Genomic DNA, 24,711 nt, shown 5'->3' on the forward strand with positions numbered 1-24,711 from the left:
GTGTGATATTTAGCTGAAAATCCTAACGTACTACTGGTGTAGTTCGGGTTCCTCAATTTCCCCCTATTACCACGGACAGAGCGATTTCGCAGTCACACACACACACTCACACACACGCTGGTGGGGCCCATAACACCAACATTCATTCTATCAATCTATCCGCACCTACCCAGAAGTGGGAAAACATCGGTTCCGAACTACACTGCTTTCCTTGATGGGAACTTTATCACTTTCCCTATTCTATCAAACCGTCGCTTTCTCTTCCCATCAAGAAATATAGGTCAATGAATCATTTAGTTGGGATTAGCTTAATGACTCCTTAATTCTCTGAACTTAACCAATAATACATTTCAATGAAAGAACAACCCGACACATGAATTCAATTAATATTTCTTTATCTAAATCAATGCAAGTTGAATCCTAGTTAATAAATTTCATCTTTTGTCATATTTACCTATTCTGGCTAATTGTCGTTTTCTAAGTCAGAATCTGGTCCTCAGTTAAATCGTCAAAGTTCTGTTCTATCATGCAGAGTCACCGTCCTCTCCGTCAGCATAACATCAGGATACTGCCAATGACGTTCAAGAAGTCGCGCTCATACCTCTCTATTATTTATACTAAAAATTACATTCCAAATGTTGCAATAGTCATTTTCAGAGATTCTGATTGGACAATCGAAATACATTCTAATGCATTAGGAAACATTCGATGTCGTACCCACATATTAAAAGTTCCAAAACGAATGTATGGGAATATTAGCAATCCATAGTGCAGGTTGCAACAATTTCTGTTGAAGGGTTGGCCTTTCGCCCAGAGCAGCCTTGATGGGCACAGCGATGACAGTTCACCGGCAGGTCGCAGCTGCTGAAGTTTGCGCAGGCGCATTTCTCCTTTCCCTTCATTGATATTACTTCGTAAATGTCTAATTCAGTCGACGGCCATTTTATAGCAGGCCCAAATGGTCAACTTAAGCAAAGAAACACAAAAACATCATTAATACATTGAAATGGTTAAACAGTGTTATTCCTGAGAAATAAGACCAGAGTTTCACAATTAACCCGAATGCTATTTCATTCACGCACTTTCACACAAGAAAATGTAGTACATTCACACAGAATCCTGTCTTTTCCGAGATCAGCGAACAGTCTGTCCTACTACAGAATTATGACATACGTTAACAAAGCAGCGCTTACCTCTCCTTTGTCCTTCTAACAAGCTCAGAGAATTCCTGCTACCTTTTCAGTGATAAGCGTTATCGGTATGCCAATTGGTTTCCTGGTACTTAAAGACCAAAATTTTACAGGTACCCTTCGCTATCATTCACACTTCTCTCACACAAAGAATATCACTAATGGCAACACACAGCGATGCTACCAAATTGAACCCAGACCATGCGCCGTGCAACTTCAGTTGTCACACGTTTTTCCCGTGTACCTATGGGCAACCACAATCCCGTCTTTCCCGAGAGCAGCGCTTACCTCTGCTCTGCTACGGAACTGTTACCAATTCCCGACTTCCTACATCCCAGAAGTCGTGCAGACAACATAAAACTCAATTCGACTTCAACATATAGTGTTAGTACATATATCAATACCAATCAGTAATCGATAAGCTATATACATGCCAAAAATCATTAAACCAAAACAATAAAAACCATCTCTAGCTACCAGAAAAACTGGTGCAGTTCGGGTTCCTCAATTTCCCCCTATTACCACGGACAGAGCGATTTCGCAATCACACACACACACTCACACACACTGGTGGGGCCCATAACGCCAACATTCATTCTATCAATCTATCCGCACCTACCCAGAAGGGGGAAAACATCGGTTCCGAACTACACTGCTTTCCTTGATGGAACTTTATCACTTTCCCTATTCTATCAAACCCTCGCTTTCTCTTCCCATCAAGAAATATAGGTCAATGAATCATTTAGTTGGGATTAGGTTAATGACTCCTTAATTCTCTGAAATTAACCAATAATACATTTCAATGAAAGAAAAACCCAACACATGAATTCAATTAATATTTCTTTATCTAAATCAATGCAGGTTAAATCCTAGTTAATAAATTTCATCTTTTGTCATATTTACCTATTCTGGCTAACTGTCGTTTTCTAAGTCAGAATCTGGTCCTCAGTTAAATCGTCAAAGTTCTGTTCTATCATGCAGAGTCACCGTCCTCTCCGTCAGCATAACATCAGGATACTGGCAATGACGTTCAAGAAGTCGCACTCATACTTCTCTAGTCTACTATTATTTATACTAAAAATTACATTCCAAATGTTGCAATAGTCATTTTCAGAGATTCTCATTGGACAATCGAAATACATTCTAATGCATTAGGAAACATTCGATGTCGTTCCCACATATTAAAAGTTCCAAAACGAATGTATGGGAATATTAACAATCCATAGTGCAGGTTGCAACAATTTCTGTTGAAGGGTTGGCCTTTCGCCCAGAGCAGCCTGATGGACACAGCGATGACAGTTCACCGGCAGGTCGCAGCTGCTGAAGTTTGCGCAGGCGCATTTCTCCTTTCCCTTCATTAATATTACTTCGTAAATGTCTGATTCAGTCGACGGCCATTTTATAGCAGGCCCAAATGGTCAACTTAAGCAAAGAAACACAAAAACGTCATTAATACATTGAAATAGTTAAACAGTGTTATTTCCCTTGCTAATACCCATATGTGTGTGCATTTATCTAGCCATATGCAACGTTCAAAGCCATTAATACTCGTTTATTTAAGCATAATTCACGATAACATCACATAAGCAACGTTTATCCTATTAATATGCATACGAACTTAGTTTACATGTTATTTTAGCCATGCAAAGCAATCCCACGTGTATTCTCTCGGTTAATAAGGTTGATTAATTTTCCATATAACACACTGTTAATTATTATGATTAATTATTAATCGTTTTAATACAAACATACATAAATGGATTGGATACATAAAAGAAAATCATTTTACCCGCTCCATCAATCCCCCCTTTGGTGATTTTATCACCATAAAACAAAACCCACAAAAATTTAATTTATTTTCCCCTTTTACGGAAATTCAAATGTTTTCTTGCTCAATTATAATTCTGTTTCCCCTTCATCTTCTCTTTTTGTTTTGTCATACATACTCTCCTTCCATTCCTCCAATTCTATTTCTTCAAAATCTCTTTCTTGTTTCTTTTCCTTCTTTTTGATAATTTCTCGTCTAATTTTCTTTTTATTTCTTTTATGTCTGCAACACATACATCCTAATCTAATTATTAATAATATGAAAATTACACACGTTAATGGAAATAATATTTTCCCTAATATAGTACTACCTAATTTACCTAAGAACGTCTTAATAGCAGCCATCTTATTACTAATTTTAGTCCAGATACTTTCAACCTCCAGTGGTACTATTTCATCATGCAATTCTGTAATATTTTTGATATAAAGCTTTAGATCTTTGCTTTCATCAGGAATGTAAGTACAACAATGTTGAACTTTCAGCATTCCACAGACTCCACCCTCTTTCGCCAATAAGATATCAAGGGCAAGTCGATTTTGCATTATCATAGCACGCATAGCAACCATTTCGGTGTTTACCAAAAGAAATCCTCCAGCGGTGCTTGTTGACAAGCGATCCACTATTGTTGACAATTTCCGAATATTATTTGCATTCAAAGATATTCCCACTGCTGGTATCAAGGCTCCAAAAATGTCACCTACAATTTCTAACCAAGTTTCTCTTCTACTACGCATTAATAGGTTATTTTGTCCATTATTTTCTACTCTACCCATGTGAAAAATCTTTGGAAAGGCCAGGCCAACATAACATGTGCCATACCAATGGTCGGGCAACCTGTAATATGCCTTGTTCCCACAAATGTAGTACAATCCAGGAAAGACTGGATCCTCTCCGCCTCTAAATCCCCATCCAGATGCAATAAAATATGTATCATGGCACTCACTAGTCCCTATATAATAATAATCATATTGGGATCTTTCCCTCATAATACATAATTTGCCTTTCTGTGGTGTATCTATAGCTATTGTTGGTCTAGCTTCACCTTTTTGCTCCCTTTTCCCGTCTATGTTCCAAACATTTTCCTTAAATTTATGTCCTCCTGCCTTTTTATGCATTCCTGATCTCCTTTCTTCAACCATGTCTAGAAATGTTTTCTCCTCTCTCTTCAAACTGCAAGTTAAATTGTTCCTAAAAATATATTCTAAGGTTAGTTCTTTAGTTTCTATAAAAATCTCACCTAATACATTAGCAGTTTTAGCAGGATTCAATTCATTATTCATGGGCAATTGTCCAAGAATGTTATCTATATTTGACAGATTATATTCTAATTTCCCTACCTGATAAAATATACTTGTTAAAACACTACATGTTATTCCATAAGTTGCTGGGAGGTGATGATAAATCACTCCTTCTGAAACTGAGGCAGGTAACTGCATACATACGTAGCAATCCCTTCCGTCCATGGTTTTTACATATTCATACAATAATTTTGAAAACACATTGCTAGAAAAATCAGTTATAGACCTATTCTTGTGTATATGTTCAGTGTTTGTTTTAAAAGGAACTACCTTTTGTGAACTTTTCACTACGTTAGTCATATTCTCTGTATGCCCTTCTAGTGTATCTAAGGTTACCTTGTAAGAGATCAATAGAGCGAGTACGCTCCAAAGAAGCATTAATAATCCTGTACAACAACAACACATTATACACCATCTTCTCATAAAGGTACATCTACTCTTGTTATCATCTATGTAAGCCATCTTGTTAAATTGACCGTGCCTTTTGACTTAGCCTCTTCTACTCCACTCCTTGTACTTTTACCTGAAAGAGCTAAGCACTTATCAGGTTATCCCAGTCCTTCAATTTCTTATTCAATCCTTTATATTTTCTACAAAGACCTTCTTGAAATTACTCAGTTTGGCATCTCATCGTTTTTCACTTCCTTCTCATCATCCACATACAGAAATTCCTGAATTTCCGCGTCTTCTCCAATATCGGATAGGATAACTCTCAGGATTTCCGCTGTTTCTTCTTCTTCCACCACTTTCGGTAAAGTCTCCTCTGGATTTCCTTGACTATCTACCTCTTCTCCTTGTTCAGGTAGTGCCACATACGTCCATTCAGGTGACCTATACTTCTGGTTTGGTTTTCTTGATCGTTTGTTTTCTTCAGACACTTCTGTCTCTCCCTCTTTTTCTTTGTACTGACTTGTCACTTCGTTCACTTGTTCAGCTTTTGAGGGTTTAACTCGTGTCAATCGATATCTCAGTCTCTTTATTTTGTTTGGCCAAAGGTCTCCTTTAGCATTTCTTCTTGGTTTGCCTTCTTTACTGTTTCTTTTCTCGATCCAAGTTCTCTTTCTCAGAACTCGACCCTCTGGTTCACTGTCTTCAGATTCCGTCTCATTTGGCTTTTCCTTTCCACCAGTTTCTTTTTCCACCTCTTGTGTTTGCCCTACTTCTGTCCCTCCTCAGGTCTCCGACACGCAATCTTTCTGCTTGCTGCTTGTCCCTTCACCTAACTCAGTGTTGGATGTCCCTACACCTCCTCGGGGGTTTTCCGCAGAAATCTGTCCCTCTCTCTCTATTTCTGTCCCTTCTTCCCCTTCAAGAATTTTCTCAGGTGGAACTTCTCTTACTCTTTCATCTGGTGTGAATGTCACTTCTGTCTAGACGTTCTTTTCTTTTCTCTTCTTCTTTTTGTGCTCGCCACTGGCGTTTTGCTCGTCTCCAGAATCTGAACTTGTATCTGAAATCTGCAATCTTTTCCTCAGGATTTCCTCTGTTGGAGTTGGAGCTAGTCTTGGTTCCTTCTCCCCCCTTTCGGGATTTTCTTTTGTCTTTGAATTCTCGTTGTCTGAGTCAGTACTCCGAGTCATCAAAATATTCTTTGCCAATGCTGTCTGCTGGATTTGGAACTCTCAAAGTGTGACTTGCATGTATCCAATTTTTCAGTCCAGCACACTTCACAGCAGTTGTTGTGGTCAGGATAACTTGCCTTGGCCTTCCCCACCTTGGAACCAAGCAATTCCTTCTTCTGTGGACTTTTATTCTCACCCAGTCTCCTGGGCTCAGGTCATGGGCTGGTTTTCTTTCAAGGGTAGTGGCATCCGCTCCAACCTGGTGAAACACAGAATGGACTGCGTCAGCCAGGCCTTTACAGTAATCCAAAATCATGTCATCAGTTATTGTCATCAATTTGTTGACTGGAACAAAGACGTGTCTCATGGCCCGTCCCATGATAATTTCGTGGGAACTCAAACCTGTAGTTCTGTCTGGAGTAGATCTGATTGTCATCAAGACTAGAGGCAAGACATCAGGCCATTTCATTCCTGTGGCTAAACACATTATCCCTATTCTGTTTTTGATTGTACCATTCATTTGTTCAACCACACCAGAAGCCTCTGGTCGATAGGCACAATGTAGTTTTTGTTGTACACCCAATGCTTCACAAATCAATCTCATATTTTCATTGTAAAAGTGTCCTCCTCTGTCTGATTCAATGGTCACTGGGAACCCGAACCTTGGGATGAATTCTCTTAACAATAGCTTGGCCACTGTTATTCCATCATTTCTTCTTGTTGGGAATGCCTCCACCCACCTGGAGAACAGACAAACTATCACCAGAACATACCTTAACCTGTTATAAGGGGGCATTTCAATGAAATCTATTTGCATTCTGGTGAAAGGTCCTCCCCCTCGGCCTATTGTGCCTAGGCTCACCACTGTTTTCCTTCCAGGATTGTACTGCTGACATATCAGGCATCTTTGAAAGAGACTCTCTGCTATCAACCTGAATTTTGCATTGTACCAGGTCTGCTTAAAGGCCCTTATCATGGCATCTCTCCCTAGATGTCCTTGGCCATGATACATCCGTGCCATGGTTGACATCATGCTATCAGGCATTACTGGTCTTCCATCCCGATAGACCCACACATGATCTTTCTCCCTTGGTGCACAACCTGCTTTTACCCACTGTTTCATTTCTTCATCTCTTGCTTCATCCTGCAACTGCCTCACTTCTTCCCATGTTCCCACAACGTTAGTAAACATTATGGAGCAAGAAAACATTTCCTTTTCCTTAGCCCTATTGATTGAATACTGATTTCGCGCACAATACTGAGCCATGTCATTTGCATATCGGTTCCCGGTAGTGATGTAATCACTACCTTGACTATGAGCAGCACATTTTACAACCGCCAGTTCTTTGGGCAACTGTATTGCTTCAAGCAATTTTCCAACCACTTCTGCGTTCTTTATAGGAGTTCCACTTGAGGTCAGGAAACCTCTCTGCAGCCAAAGTTGGCCAAAATCATGGACAACTCCAAAGCCATACTGGCTGTCAGTTATCACAGTCACTCTCACATTCTTCCCGATTTTGCATGCCCTTGTCAATGCCACTAGTTCTGCTACTTGAACGGATTTAACTCCTTTCAAGTGTGATGCTTCTATGACTGCTGCAACTGTGCATATAGCATATGCTGCACTCAACAATCCTTCATCCGTTCTCAAACAAGATCCATCCACAAACATCACATAATCACTTTCTGCCAATGGTAAATCTTTTATGTCTGGTCTGGGTCTCGTGCAGAAATCAAGCACATCCAAGCAATCATGATCAACATCATCTCTTACCTCCACTCTCTCTGCATCTGGCAATAGTGTGGCTGGATTCACATTCACACATCTTTCCAAACTCACATTGGTTGCACCTAGAATGACCTTCTCATACTTAGTCAGACGACTATGTGACATGAACTGTGTTCGGCTCCTTGTTAAAAGGATCGCCACATCATGAGGTACAAACACTCTTACTGGATATCCTATTTCAATTCCTTCACTTTGCTCTAGGCTTCGGCATGTAGCAGCTACTGCTTTCAGACATCCTGGCAAACCTACAGCCACTGGATCTAGCATTGACGAGAAATATGCAACTGGTCTCCTCAATCTTCCATGTTTCTGTATTAACACTGAGAGTGCACATCCGTTTCTCTCACTGCAGTACAACTCAAACTCTTTCTCATAGTCTGGCATACCCAGAGCTGGGGCTTCACAAAGGCTGTCCTTTAATTGTCTAAATGCTGCCAATTCTTCTTTGTTCAATTCAAGGTGGTCTTTAACCTCACTTTTTGTCAACTTTACCAATGGTTTGGCAATCAGGGAAAACTTACTTATCCACTGACGACAGTAGCCAACCATCCCTAGGAACATTCTCACTTCTCTTTGTGTCATTGGGGCTCTCATTCCTCTGATAATTCTGATTCTGTCTATTGTTACTTTTCTCAGCCCTTTTTCAATGTTATGTCCTAGGTATTGTACTTCCTTTTTACAGAATTGCAATTTTGTCGGAGATACTTTTAGTCCTCCATCTGCCAAATGATTCAGCAAAGCTATCGTGTCTGTCTCACAAGCTTCACGTGTTTTCGATGCCACCAGTAGGTCATCGATATACTGGACCAAAACTGAAATTACAGACATTGTTAGACTTTCCAGAGATTTCTTCAGCAACTGATTGAATATTGAGGGGCTCTCTGTGTACCCCTGTGGGATTCGGTACCAGGCCAAAATACGCTCTCCACACCGAAATGCAAAAATCGGCTGGCTGTCATGATGCAACGGATTGGAAAAGAAAGCAGGACACAAATCAATTACTGTGTAGCATTCTGCATCATAGGGAATCTGATACAAAATCACTGATGGATTTGGAACAATAGGGCAACATGACACAACGATTTTGTTAAGCTTTCTCAAATCCTGCACAATTCTGAACTTCCCATTAGGCTTCTTCAGTCCCATTATAGGTGAGGTACATGGACTGCTCATTATTTCCCTCAAAACCCCTTGTTGAATCATTTTCTCAATTAAAGGTGTCACCCCTTCAATTATTTCAGGTGTGGAATGTTTGGATAAACTACTCCTTCTTTTAATGTAATTTTTACTGGATCTATATTTCTCATAAGGCCTACATCTTCTCCAGTAAAATCCCAGACTCCTGCTTTCACAGACTGTTTCAATTCTTTGGGTAATTCATCAGGGTTGAATACTGCATAAGTTCCTGTAATTCCATTCTCTTGATTAGCTATTGTCATTTTATACAGTACATCCTCGTCTGGTGTCTCAAATGCTATTCCATCTGGGGTACAGAATATAGTGCAATTCATCTTGCACAGAAGATCCCTTCCTAGCAAATTCACAGTACTGGTGTCGCACACCACAAATCGGTGCATGTCTGTGAATTTCCCTATTTTGACCTTTACTGGTTTTGTAAGGTATGTCCTAATCTGAGTGTTTGACACACCAACTACTTGGATTGTTTCATCCGAAAGAGAAATATTCTTTACATCTGCTGACCTGACAGTTGATCGCGTAGCTCCAGTGTCTACTAGGAAAGTAATGTTTTCATCATTAACTTTCCCATCCACAAATGGTCCTGTCTGATCTATTTCTAGAGTTGGGCCAAACACGCACTCTTCTTCCTCCCTTCGGCACCGTCAATAATTCTCCTCTGAATCACTCTTGTCATTTCACAGCCAATATTGTGAAACAGCGCTTGCGCGTTGCGGTTTGTTTACCTGTTCTTCATTGTAGAATCCCACTTCTTTGCTATATTTCTGGGTATTTCTGCTTTGCGGTAATGGCGGTTTTGGCACCTGATTCTGTGGATTAACAGCCTTCTGCTGTTGCTGCGGTTGGCCACTCACCTCACACTGCACCTGTGGATTCAATGATGGATTTTCATTATTAGTACTTGGTGGATATTTACACTCGGATTTCCAATGCCCTAATTGTGGCATGGAAACTTCTTTTTAGCTTCTTCTATATTACCTTTCCCCTTTCCTGGGCCAAATCTCGGTTTGGTTCCTGGGTTATTGGCTTGTTCGACTAACTGAGCTTCCTGTCTTTCTGCAACTTTCACTTGTGCCCACATTGCCTTTTCCTTTAGTTTTCGCTGCTTTGCCTCAATCTCATCACTAAAGAATTTGGCATGTCTCAGAATTTCATCAATTTTCTTGCTTTGCCAATCAACTGTGTGCTACTTTATCATTTCACTAATTTTGGGACGTAAACCATACACAAATCTGTACACAAAATGACTCAGATCCTTTTCACCAATATTCTCATCTCCACTAAACTGCTTGAAGGCTAGTATTAGTCTTTCATAGTAAGCATGAACTGATTCTTTCATTTCCTGATGTGTTCGATCTATTTTTACCCAATCTGTTTCTTTGGGAGGCACTTTGTTTTTCAAAAATACTATAACTTGTTCATATTTCTTCATTACCTCGGGGTCTGGTGCTCCTGTTTTGGGATCTCTCGGGTATTCTGTAGCTGGCCAATCTATGACTATTTTGCATTCTGCCCATAAGTCTGCTGGCACTATTATGTCAAATAAGCTATTTAGATCAATCCACAGTACCTTTGACAGCTTAACAAATCTGTCCACCTGTCTGTACCACTCGACAGGCTTTTCTCGCAATCGAGGGAAGTCATTTGTAAATGACAAAATGTCCTGTCTTGTCCATGGGACACATATCCCCCTCCTGGAATCTCTCTCATGGGATACTCTGTCACTACCTCCTCTTTTTCTCTCACAGGAAATGCTGGGAAAGTTCTGTCTGAGGTATCATCTCGCTTTCTATACCACCTACTTTTCCATTTGTCCACATCTCCCCATTTCCTTAACAATGTGATTATATCCTTTATCTACCCTATTCGTCCTGCAGTGTTCAGATTTTCAATATCTTTTTCCGTGAACTCCACTCGGTAAGGCATTTGTAAAGCTTTCACCTTATCCATGTAAATTCCCATTTCACTTGCTATTTCTTCTAAACTGTCATGTAAATTCTTTGCTCTCAATTGATACTCTTATATTTATTTATTTTATTTATTTATTTTCGAGATTTTTATTGCGCAAACAAATACCCGAAGGTGTCTCGGTGCATGTGGCGGATAGAGAGACCGAGCAGCAGGCTTACTGGTTGAACAACCATGTCTTTAAGAGCCTACGAAAGCTCATCAGATTGGGGGGCAATTTTTATGGTGAGTGGCAGAAGGTTCCAAAGTTTGGGTGTGGCAACCAAGAAGCGCCTGTCTCCCCAGGTTGCCGTTCTCGTGCGAGGTACCGGAAGCAGGAAGGTGTTGGCGGATCTCAGCTGTCTCTTGGGGCTATACAACTGGAACACTTCAATCAGAAACTTTGGACCGACGCCATGCACTGCCTTGTAGGCGATGCAGAGGGCCTTGAATTTAATACGGCCCTCTACTCTTAGCCAATGCAGGTGACGAATGGCTGGAGTGGTTGGCTGGCGGCGGGGGATGTCAAGAAGAATTCTTGCAGCCGCATTCTGTATGGACTGCAACTTAGATAGAACGGGTTTCTGAGTATTAAGGAAGAGGGCATTCCCGTAATCGATTTTGGAAAACACTAGGGTGGAGACCAGGGTCTTCCCAGCTGAGGTGGGGAGGTAAGGCAGTATTTTCCTAATTTTCTTTAGAATAAAGAACGCAGATGACACAACCTTGTTGACATGAAGGTTAAATGACAGCTTGCTGTCAAAAATGACTCCCAGGTTTCTAGCCTTTTCAACTGGGACAGGTGGAGAGCCCAGCTGGTTAGGCCACCAAGTGGAAGACCAGTCCGGGGAGAGTTTACCAAAGGTCATGACCTCGGTTTTGTCTGAGTTAAGCCTCAGACAATTGGAGGACATCCAGGTACTGACAGCAAGCATGGCCCTTTGAAAATTAGCTGCCACCGCTGGGCCGTCCTTGTGGATCGCCAGAACCAGTAGGGTGTCGTCTGCGTAAGATGTAAGTCGCAACCCATGGGCCTTTATTACCCTCGCTAAGTCTGCTACATAGATATTAAATAGCGTTGGACTTAGCGAGGAACCCTGTGGGACTCCACAGGGGAGTGGGGAGTGCGGAGACAGGAGAATAGAAGTTACCCAACTTCAGTGTCTGGGTACGGTTGGCCAGAAAAGATGAAATAAGATCTCTAGCCGTACCGTTTATCCCCAGGGCTGTGACACGGTCGACCAGAATAGCATGGTCGGCCGTGTCAAAGGCTGCGGACAGGGCCATAATGGCTCTGATCTCGTCTGAGGCCTTTATTAAAGCGGTCTCAGTTCCATGCCCTTTCCTAAAGCCAAACTGCGTTTCGTCGAGAAGTTGGTAAGTATCGACGAACTGTGAGAGTTGTTTGTTCATCAGAGATTTGCATATTTTAGCAGGAAAGGGGAGACACGCTATTGGTCTATAGCTGGCCAGAGCTGTGGGGTCCAGGGAGGGTTTCTTCAGAAGAGGTTTGATCACGGCCTTCTTCCAAGGATCTGGATAGCGACCAGTTTGAAGTGCGGTGTTACAAATTTTCATGAGTGGATGAGAGATCACCTCGCTGAGGTTAGCCATCACTGAGGGAGGACAGGGGTCTAAAGGGGAGCCAGACTTGGTAGTAGAGATGAGTCTGCTGATTTGATCTTGCGTAATGGGAGCAAAGGAAGAGAAGGGATCATGGTCAGTGGCTGGTTCTTCACCACTGCAGACTCTGGATCTTGTCCCTACGTTCCCTGCAAAAGATGAGTATATATCTGCCACCTTAGTAGTGAAAAAGCTGGACAGAGCATTACAAAGAGACTGAGAGGGTTCAACCCCAGGTCCCGTAGAGGGGGTGGACAGAGTAGTGACCACTGAAAACAATTCTCTAGCAGAGTTCCTGGGATTCTCAATTTGAGCCGAGAAAAGTGCACTTTTTCGGGCAATGATAGCCTTTTTGTATATTGTCAGGGCGTCTTTGTAGGAATGCTTGGCTATGGGGCAGTAAAGTTTCCTCCAGCGCCTTTCTAAGTTCCTGCTGTGTTGTCGGTGGAGCCTAAGCTCTTCGGTATACCAAGTCGCCGATGGGGATATTCTGTTAGGTCGCATAAGCTTCTCCGGGGCCACCTGATCAGCAGCGTTCCGAATCCAGTCTTGGAAGTCGGAGGCTGATAAAGCAGGATTGGCTATCCCCATAGGAGAGGATAGTGTCAGGATATCTACCATCTGATGGATATCCGCATTTTTCCAAGCACAGGTCCCTAACCTAATTCGTGGCCTGGAAGGGGGAGGGTTAACGTGCCGGGTATGGATCCCAAAGATAATGGCCCTGTGATCTGACCACTTAAGAGGAAGAATATCCAGTACAGAGATGTCTGAGTTGTTGGTGAACAGACCATCTAGTGTGTGCCCCGCCTGGTGTGTAGTTCCCTTCACCAATTGTTGAAGTCCTAAGGTTAGGAAATAAGCAGTGAGTTGAGTGGTTTCGTGGTTGCCCTGTTCTTCCAGAGGGAAGTTAAAATCTCCTAATATCATGTATTCCAGCGAACTTATGATGTGATCATTAAAATCAGAAAGTGTAGCAAGAAAAGAATTTCGGGGCCCGGGAGGTCGATATAGCAAAATTCCCTTGAGGGCTTGTTTATGATTAATATTAATAGCAAAGGTGGCTGCTTCACAGTTAGTGGACTGTGTAGGATCGAGTGTAGTGCGGTACAGATTCTTATAAATAATGGCAAGTCCGCCACCTCTTCCTATATGTCTGTCATGCCTAGCGACACTATAGCCCTCAGGGGTTGCCAGGCAGAAGTCCGGTCCTGAACCAGCATCTCCCCAGGTTTCGGTGGCAAAAAGGAAGTCAAGATCATGGGCGAGAATAAATTCACTGATCTGTAAGCTGTGACATGGAAGGGAGCGCGTATTAATGAGCGCTGCTCGACAACTATGGAGTTGAGTGATATGCAATTCATGAGAAAGTGTATTGCTAGGGGGGTCTGAGGCTGAGGAGCCAGGCAAACGAGGTTGCGGAAGTTGGTATTGACACCCAGGGCAAGGGATGGGGGTAACGCCCACTGCAGTGGAGAGAGGCCGAATAATACAATGTCGGTGGGAGTGGCCAGGGTTCAACTGTCTTAGTTGCAGGGAAGAATAACGCACTAGAGGGCCAGGGGTTGTGGCCCAGGGCCGAGTCCGGTCGCGGACGGGCGCAGACGGGCTTGGCTTAGGCGCGGCTTCGGCGCGCATCCGGCGCGCCCGCTGCGCCAGCCCGCTGCGCCGTCTGGCCATGCTGCAGATTATATAGGGTGTGAGGAGGGTGGGAGGCCGGCGCGACTAGAGCGCACCCCCCAGCCACACCAAAGATGGCGCCCACCGCCGCCTACACCTGATCAAAAGACCGGCTGGGCGAGGCAGGGAAATGAGATAATAGCGTGTGGAGGGGTGTCAGTGTTCCTGATCAATATTCCCACTGAAATAAACAATTTAGAGCCCCCAAACAAAAAAAATATTTTTCGATCTAAAAGCTCCTTAAAAACGCATTACACAGCGTGTTCTTGCCAGCAGGTGATAGTATCGGTCAGACTAGCTCGCAGCCCTAGTTACTCTCGCTTGGGAGAGCTCTAATTAGGCAGCGAGGGCGAGGTAAAAGCCAGGCCAAATAGCCTGGGAGGGCGGGAGGCCGGCGCGACTAGAGCGCACCCCCCAGCCACACCAAAGATGTCGCCCACCGCCGCCTACACCGGATCAAAAGACCGGCTGGGCGAGGCAGGGAAATGAGATAATAGCATGTGGAGGGGTGTCAGTGTTCCTGATCAATATTCCCACTGAAATAAACAATTTAGAGCCCCCAAACATAAAAAATATTTTTCGATCTAAAAGCTCCTTAAAAACGCATTACACAGCGTGTTCTTGCCAGCAGGTGATAGTATCGGTCAGACTAGGTCGCAGCCCTAGTTACTCTCGCTAGGGAGAGCTCTAATTATCATAAAAACAACAGCTCCTCATCCTGGTAATTTTTCAGCTTTTCTGTGGGGATTGTCCCTACTATTAATTCTTCTAACACCATGCGTAATTTCGCCACATCAATTGTTTGGGATTCTTTCTCTTTTCCTTGCAAGCCCTTCAGCCATTCGCTCAATTCATCTGTAGTCATACCTACTGATTTTTCTACATTCCCTGGTTCTGTCATTCTCTGTGGTTCTAATATTGGTCCTCCTACTATTCTGTTTCTTTCTACAGAATCATGACTATAAAACGGGTTATTTGACACATTTAGTTCACCTTCACTCATTGTGTGTCTCCATGGATTCTCCCTTGCTCTCATTAGGGGTTGTTCCACTTGTCTATTGCTTACATACGGAACTGTAAGACCATGCTCGCTTTCTTTCTGCTTTTCAAAAATGGGCATAACCGGACCTATGGTTACAGGGACTGTAACTGCTTCTAGATTTTTGGTCAATTCTCTTATTTTCTCTGTTAGTTCTAACGTGGCTTTTGCCAATTCCCTGGAATGTTCATTTTCAGCCTTATTTTCCATCTCTCTTTCCCTAAGAGAATTCCTTCTCTTCACCTCTGGAGTCATAACCTCTGTTTTGATGATTCGCAGGGTTTCTTTTACTGGAGTACCTGAAGTTAACATCTCTCATTCCTGTCTGTACGGAGGTGGGTTTTTGTAAAACATATCATCTAGGACATCATCCTCTGATTCATTTGCTCCATACCTTCTAGGTTCTACATTATGTCTTTTCTCTATACATTTCCTTCCTTCATTTTTCTCCTGCAGCTCTTACGGGAAACAGTCCTTCAGTCATACTTACGTCTCGCCACCTTCTCATTCGAACACAATGAGTTTCACGATCATTTGGCCGTCCAAACATATATCTATATCGACTGCCATTTCTCTGTTTTTCTCGCTCATGCATCTCATCTTCCCACTCAGTCAACGCCTCAAACTGTGTCGGTCTAGGCCGTGGATCTAAGCTCATCATTCTTTCCCGCAAGTTCCTTAAAATTGCCAAATTAAACGAACCATTTTCTGGGAACGCTAAAACTCCGTCTTCCTTAGTGTACTTTGCCCAATTGTCTAACCAAATGCAAGTATGGTATCCATATTTTGCAACCATGAAGGATGCGGGTGTTTTCGTCGGAGGAAGTAACTGTCCTTCCCTAGTCACAATCTCTTTGTCTTTCACAAACCATCCTTTTATTTTACTAAACAAGGTTTTTTTCTTCTTCTCGGCTGAATGATAATACATTTTCCTTTCTCCCGTGAACCCTTAGTCTTTTCTTCAACTGTACGACCTTTAGTCAATTGCAACGCGACTCTCACCAACTCACCAATCCTGGCACGTCTACGTCACTGTCTCAATCCTCAAATCCCAGCACGACTCACACTAACGCACCAATCCTGGAGCATCTACGTCACCCTGTACTTCTCCAATCCTAGCGCGGCTTTACACTAACGCACCAATCCAGAGCGTTTTACACTTCTGAATAACTGTCCAATCCCAGAGTGGTCTTTCTGACGTCAGCAGTCGCTGCGGCAGCTCCTACCTCCTGACTCCTGTCTCCAGTCTACCCCTCCTTTACAAGACTATTCAGTAGACTTTGTTTAAATTTTACAACACCGTTAGTTACAACATATAAACATCTCCATTCTCTGCTTCGCTAACCACAGAATAGCAATAGACCTTTCTCACGAGAATCCTGTTTTTCCCCAGAGCAGCGCTTACCTCTGCCCTACCACAGAATCGTTACTTCCATTGATAAAGTAGCACATCCCTCTACTTAACCCTTCTATCAAGCATCAATTAACTGTTTCTCCAGAATTAAGACACATAGTTGGAAACGCAATGCTCCTGAGAAATAAGACCAGAGTTTCACAATTAACCCGAATGCTATTTCATTCGAGCACTTTCACACAAGAAAATGTAGTACATTCACACAGAATCCTGTCTTTTCCGAGATCAGCGAACAGTCTGTCCTACTACAGAATTATGACATACGTTAACAAAGCAGCGCTTACCTCTACTTTGTCCTTCTAACAAGCTCAGAGAATACCTGCTACCTTTTCAGTGATAAGCGTTATCGGTATGCCAATTGGTTTCCTGGTACTTAAAGACCAAAATTTTACAGGTACCCTTCGCTATCATTCATACTTCTCTCACACAAAGAATATCACTAATGGCAACACACAGCGATGCTACCAAATCGAACCCAGACCATGCTCCGTGCAACTTCAGTTGTCACACGTTTTTCCCGTGTACCTATGGGCAACCACAATCCCGTCTTTCCCGAGAGCAGCGCTTACCTCTGCTCTGCTACGGAACTGTTACCAATTCCCGACTTCCTACATCCCAGAAGTCGTGCAGACAACATAAAACTCAATTCGACTTCAACATATAGTGTTAGTACATATATCAATACCAATCAATAATCGATAAGCTATATACATGCCAAAAATCATTAAACCAAAACAATAAAAAACATCTCTAGCTACCAGAAAAACTGGTGCAGTTCGGGTTCCTCACTTTCCCCCTATTACCACGGACAGAGCGATTTCGCAGTCACACACACACACTCACACACAAGCTGGTGGGGCCCATAACGCCAACATTCATTCTATCAATCTATCTGTGAGAAGTTGGCCTGGTATATGATGCTCACTAGTTAAAGTGATCACCTTGTACCATGCCAAGCAACCCTTATGGTGTGGTTGTAAGTCAACCTTTTCGGACTAGCTGCCCTAGTGGTAGCGTAGGCTAAGCAGTCTTTGAGGCTAAACTCGTGAAGCGTGATAAGCCAGCTGTTTTACCAAATGCAACCCCCTTTTATACCAATGAAAGGACACCACACATATATATATTCAAAATATATATGTATTTATTTCTCAAAGTAACCCCTAGTCTCTTTATGAGCACAGGAGCACAAATCGTCAAACAAGATTATCACAGAATACACAGAAGTTGCACGTTATATGGATAGGCCCTGGTGGCCACTCAAACCATATACTAAAATAGTGGTATAAGTACCACGAACAGAAAAGGGAAAAGGCCTAGGGCCTCTAGAATCGCTGGGCCTACAAGGAGCGTGTGCAGAGCAAATAGTCACACGCGTGCTCCCATAGGTTTCAATGGGTGCGTAAAAAGTACAAAGTTACTGCAAAGAGGATCTTCCGGATGGACTAGGAACTCAAGATTTGGAACACAGGCACTAGAGATGTAATACTACACTTGGGCACAGGTGTGCCAGCTTTACCTCACCCACAGGAAGCGGGTGCATAGGCCTCGAAGTGCGTCGGGTTTCTTCTATCTGTTCCGTGGAGCTTGAAGACAAAGATGCTGCAGGCGGTCGGTCCGGGAGAGATGCAGTGGATCCAAGAGTGGATCGGAGATGTTGAAGACCTGTAAGCAGAGGGGACAGTGTTCACAGTCACTAGCCAGTGACCAGCGTGGCACCAGGTGGGTACCAGGCGATGTCGGGTGCAAACAGGTGATGAGGGGTAGCTTGTCTCCGCAGCCACGTGGTCCCTGAAGGTCGACGACGTCCAGGAGTCGGCTCACGAGCTGTCCCACGCAGGCTCTCGCTGTCGGCGGTGTCGGCGACTTGATCGAAGCAAACAAGCCTTGGCAAAAGCAATTGTAGGAGGATTCAGAAATCAGCTGTTGGTTCTGACCAGCAAGGTCAGAGGGATTGCTCCTTTGGAGGGGAGCAAGGGCCAGTCTGGAGCAACCAGACCAGCAGTGTATTTTGTAGAGTTCGTCGCCAAGATGGCCACTAGCCAGAGGGGCCAGCAACCGGTTAGGCGCGTCGAGTGGCAAAATGCAGAAGGGCCCCACGCAGATCGTGGAGATGCTGGAGGGCTCACCTTTGGTGCAGATGCTGCTCGGGGGTTGGGCTTCTCAGATCCCAAAGCACAACTTGGAGGGAGCCTCGGTTGTTGCACTTGTCAGCTTGTCGTAGTCGTTCCAAGATGGCTGGCTCCACGTGTCTCGGTGCCTCCACGGGTCTCCTCTTTTCAGGGACTGTGGATCGAGCGGTGAGAGGTCTGGAGGTCCAGGTCTTGTCAGTCTCTGGGCTCGGGCTCCGGCGGGAGGCGGCGGCAAAGCAGACGTTGATTCGCTGGATGGTGCTTGCGTTAGCAAGGTGGTCACTCCCTGACCACAGGGGAGATTGGCTTCAGTCCTCTGTGCAGCAGAGTGTCGAAGTTCCCGTCTTCTTCTTAGTGTTAAGTTGATTCCAGGATGTCTGAAGTCTTAGGACACAGCTCCTACCTTTAAGCGGATTCTAGGGGCCGGACTACCTGCTAGGTCCCTCCCTATGGGTGGGACCAGGAAGGGGGGTGGTTACACCCCCAATCCTTTGTCCAGCTCGCCCCAGGCCCGGGACTGGTGTACCCCAGGACCGGTTTGAACTGGCATATGCACCGAGGCTCCTTGTGAGCCACAGGCATGTCTGGTTTCTTTCAAGCCCTACCTGACCAATACACAAAATCCTGTCTGGGGTGGTGCACGCACCTCCCCTGGCAGGAAACCCTTTGTCCACACCTCCCAAGCTGGAAGGACTCCCAGCAGCAGGAGGGCAGACTTGTGTCTGTGGTGGCAGCATCCATTTTGTGGAGCTGAGGCTATGTCTGATTTTACCCGGGTTTCAGGTACTGTACATGTCGTGTCCCTCTAGAAGGGTGGAATGCTAACCCCGTCGCCAGAATTGGCGAGGGGTTAGTATTCCAATTCATATGACACCTTACTCGACATGTTTTGATAAAGCCAAACCAAAGATAGCATTTAACCGCGAGGTTCATAATGCACTTAAGAGTATATGGTATGACGATATCTGGAAACAGTAGAAGGAAGTTGTTCCGACCACTGCAGACAGGCTCAGCTCATGCCAGAGCACCATCTCACATGGAACCAAGCACTCTGCCTTCAGGATTGTTAAGGCCTGCCATAGGAGTGACTTATAGGTTACCAGGTGTCCCATTTAAGGTTAGGTATAGGTATACTACACCTAAGTAAGAGGTGATTACACCAACTTACCCCAGCTGAGTGATCAGCCAGTTGTGTCAGATTGTTAGGCCAAGCCTGGGGTGGCATAATACATGCTGCAGCCCCTGGCAGGCCTTGGGTACACCAATGCCCTGGGTACCTAGTGTACACTGGTACAGGGACTGACAGGGTGATCCACTTCCAATTGGTTATGCACCTAGGGTGCATAGTTTGTAATTTAGTAGAGAGAACAGCAGGCTGGGGGTCTGATTGGCAGGCCCACAGCCTCAATATGTCAAAAACCAGTGAAGCAAAAAGCAAAAATTTGGGGTGACCATAGGATAGCAGACCCTACTCTCCTACACAACCCCCCCCCAAACGCTGGGACATTAAACTAGCCTTGACCAGTCTCGTCTTCATGTCCTAAGTGGAAGTACCTGGAGAGACCATCTGCATTCCCATGGTCAGTACCTGGCCGGTGCTCCACTGTAAAGTCCATCCCCTGTAGGGAAATGGACCACCTAAGCAGTTTGGGGTTTTCACCCTTCATCTGATTTAGCCACAAGAGGGGCTTATGGTCGGTCTGAATCTTGAAGTGAGTGCCAAACAAGTATGGCCTCAGCTTCTTCAGGGCCCACACCACAGCAAAGGCCTCCCTCTCAATAGCTGACCAATTCTTCTCTCTGGGGGTCAACCTTCTGCTAATAAAAGCAATGGGTTGGTCTTGACCATCTACATTAAGTTGTGACAGCACAGCTCCCACACCCAACTCAGAAGCATCTGTTTGGACAATAAACTCTTTGGAGTAGTCAGGACTTTTCAGGATAGGTGCAGAGCACATGGCCTCCTTCAGGTCATCAAATGCCTTTTGACAGCTTACTGTCCACTGAACCTTTTTGGGCATCTTCTTGGATGTCAGATCATTAAGAGGAGTCACAATGGACCCATAGTTCTTAACAAACTTCCTGTAGTACCCAGTCAAGCCCAAGAAAGCTCGAACTTGAGTCTGGGTGGTTGGAGGGGACCAATCCTTGATGGATTGTATCTTACTCTCCAGTGGTTGAACTTGGCCTCCACCTACAAGGTGGCCCAAATATACAACCTTACTCTGCCCTATCTGGCACTTAGTAGCCTTGATAGTGAGGCCTGCCCTTTGCAGAGCCTCAAGAGCCTTCTTCAGGTGGATCAGGTGATCCTCCCAGGTGGAGCTAAAGACAGCAATGTCATCCAGATATGCTGCGCAAAAGTCATCCAACCCAGTAAGGACTTGGTTCACCAGCCTTTGGAAGGTGGCAGGTGCATTCTTCAGACCAAAGGGCATCACCACAAACTGGTAGTGCCCACCTGGGGTTGAGAATGCTGTTTTGGCCTTAGACTCCTCAGCTAATCTGATTTGCCAATAGCCAGCTGTTAAGTCAAATGTGCTCAAAAACTTAGCAGAAGCTAGTTTGTCTATGAGCTCATCTGCCCTTGGAATAGGGTGTGCATCTGTCCTGGTGACAGCATTGAGTCCTCTGTAATCCACACAGAACCTCATCTCTCTCTTGCCATCTTTGGTGTGAGGTTTGGGGACCAGAACCACTGGGCTAGCCCAGGGGCTCTCTGAGGGTTCAATGACACCTAACTCCAGCATTTTATGTACCTCAGCCTTTATACAGTCCCTGACGTGGTCAGGTTGTCTGTAAAGCTTGTTCTTTACAGGCAGACTGTCACCAGTGTCCACCACATGGGTACACCAGTCAGTTTGACTAGGTATCAAGGAAAACATATGTGAAAATGATTGTAGAACCTGTCTACATTCAGTCTGCTGATGGGCAGTGAGGTTGCCTCCAAGGGTCACTCCTTCAACTGAGCCATCTTCAGGGTTCTGAGACAACAGGTCTGGGAGAGGGTCACTCTCTTCCTCCTGTCCCTCATCTGTAGCCATGAGCAAGCCCATGTCTGCCCTGTCAACATATGCTTTAAGCCTGTTAACATGGAGTACCCGGTGGGGACTCCTGGGAGTTCCTAGGTCGACCAAGTAGGTGACCTCTCCCTTCTTTTCCAGGATTGTATGGGGTCCAGACCATTTGTCTTGGAGTGCTGCTGGGGCCACTGGCTCCAACACCCATACCTTCTGTCCTGGCTGATACTCAACCAAGACAGCCTTTTGGTCATGCCAAGCTTTCTGTAAGGCCTGGCTTGCCTCAAGGTTTTTGGATGCCTTCTCCATATACTCAGCCATCCTGGAGCGGAGACCAAGTACATAGTCCACTATGTCTAGCTTAGGCTTTTTGAGAGGTAACTCCCATCCTTCCTTCACCAAACACAGTGGGCCTCTCACAGGGTGCCCAAACAACAATTCAAAGGGGCTGTAGCCAACTCCTTTTTGTGGGACCTCTCTGTAAGCAAACAGAAGGCAGGGTAGAAGGATGTCCCATCTTCGCCTGAGCTTTTCAGGTAATCCTTTGATCATACCCTTTAGGGTCTTGTTGAATCTCTCAACAAGCCCATTGCATTGTGGGTGATAAGGGGTGGTGAACTTGTAGTTGACACCACATTCCTTCCACATAGCTGTCAAGTATCCTGACATAAAGTTGGTACCTCTGTCAGATACTACCTCCTTAGGAAACCCCACTCTGGAGAATACTCCCAGCAGGGCCCTGGCCACAACAGGTGCTGTAGTGGTCCTAAGGGGAATTGCCTCTGGATACCTGGTGGCATGATCCACTACCACCAGTATAAATCTGTGCCCAGATGCAGTGGGAGGATCCATGGGACCCACTATGTCTATTCCCACTCTTTCAAAGGGGACCCCCACCACAGGTAGTGGTATTAGGGGGGCCTTTGTTGTGCCACCTGATTTGCCACTGGCTTGGCAGGTAACACAGGAGCGACAAAACTCCTTTGTATCTTCATTCATGTGAGGCCAGTGAAAGTGAGGGACAAGCCTGTCCCAAGTCTTATTCTGGCCTAAGTGTCCTGCTAAAGGAATGTCATGGGCCAAGGTAAGAAGGAAGCCCCTAAATTGCAGAGGTATGACCAACCTCCTGGTAGCACCAGGCTTGGGGTCTCTAGCCTCTGAATAAAGGAGCCCTTCATCCCAATACACTTTATGGGTACCTTGAGCATTCCCAGCAGCCTCAGCAGCAGCCAGCTGTCTGAGGGGTTCAAGAGAGGGACAGGATAACTGAGCCTGCCTCAAGTCAGCCCTTGAAGGTCCCCCTGTCCCCAGAAACTCAACCTGATCAGGTTCAAGCTCTTCAGGGACAGTTCCTTCAGGGTCCTCTAGATCAGCTTCCTGGGAAGGCTGATCATCACTCTGAGGCAGGGGGGAAGGCACAGCCTTGACCCTCCTGTTCTTCTTCTTGGTAGGTGCTTGGTCCATTGTTCCAGGATCCAAGACCTGAGGTTCAGTGAGGCACTTTTTGGCCTGTGACCTGGTCACAGCAAGGACATGTGATGATATACCTAACATCTCTGCATGAGTCCTGTACTCCACTTCTGACCATAGAGAACTCTCTAGGTCATTGCCCAACAAACATTCTACTGGGAGGTCTGCACTAACCACAACCCTTTTGAGGCCAGTTACCCCTCCCCATGAGAAGTTAACAACTGCCACCCTGTGTGAAGTAGTGGCATTGCTGGCATTGGTCACCAGGTAGTTCTCACCTGGTATGTACTGTCCAGGGTCCACAAAGCCTGGTGTCACCATAGTGACACTGGCACATGTGTCCCTGTAGGCTTGAGCCACTTTGTCATTTATTAAAGGAGTCTGTCTGTACTTGCCCAGGTTACTGGGGCTCACAGTCAGGGACAAATCAATGTCCCCATCACAGATCAAGACTGCCTGTGTCAGGGTTCTGTCTAAGTCAGAATCTCCTTCAGTTCCCATAGTGATTCCCACTACACCCTTTGTCTGGGGACCAACACTGCTAACAGTAGTACTGGGAGCAGGTGCCTTAGGGGCAACAGTGTTGGGGGCTCCACCCTTTTTGCAATCACTAGTCCAGTGAGTTGTATTTTTACAATGATTGCACCAGGGTTTCTTCTGACCTTCTTTCTTCTTCTTGGACTGTTGGGACCCACCCTCCTTAGCAGTAGTTTGGGGCCCTGTTGAAGACTTCTGGTCTTTAGGTTTCTGATCTCCACCCTTTTGGTCTGTTTTCTTCTGATCACCCCCTTGGCCCTGGTTCTGGTTCTTTTGCTTAACCCTGGTTCTGACCCATTTGTCTGCCTTCTTTCCCAATTCTTGGGGAGAGGTCAGATCAGAGTCAACCAAGTGTTGATGCAGTTGCTGGTTTTGACAGTTATTTAAAATCTGTTCTCTCATCATCAAATTATACAATCCTGTAAAATCAGATACCTTACTTCCCAGCAACCAACCCTCCAAAGCCTTAGTGGCACATTCAACATATTCAGACCAGTCCTGAGTCTGTGTCTTTTGGGTGTCTCTGAACATTAACCTGTACTGTTCAGTGGTTAAGCCTAACCCATCTACCAGAACACTCTTCAGGACTCTGTAGTTTCTGACATCCTCTTCTCTAACAGTGAGGAGTCTGTCTCTGCCTCTTCCTTCAAAGGAGAGCCAGAGGATTTCTGCCCACTGGTCTTCAGGAACCTGCTGTACTTTGCAGGCTCTCTCAAGAGCAGTTATCCATTTGTGGATGTCATCCCCACTTTTGTAGGGGGGCACAACCTTAGACAGGTTCCTATTATCAAAGACCCTATCTTTGTCCTTAGGGACAATGCTGCCACCAGTGGGTATAGACCCACTCTCTCTAGGTTGCCTAGCCTTGTTCAGTTTTTCTTCCATCAGGGCTACTTCTAGCTCCTGCTTCCTGATCCTCAGCTGGGCTTCCTGCATTCTGGCCTCATGTTCCCTCCTCTGAGGGGTGGTCAGTCTCCTTCTGGAGTGA

This window comes from Triturus cristatus, chromosome 5_2 (genome assembly GCF_964204655.1).
Source record: "Triturus cristatus chromosome 5_2, aTriCri1.1, whole genome shotgun sequence".
NCBI lineage: Eukaryota > Metazoa > Chordata > Amphibia > Caudata > Salamandridae > Triturus > Triturus cristatus.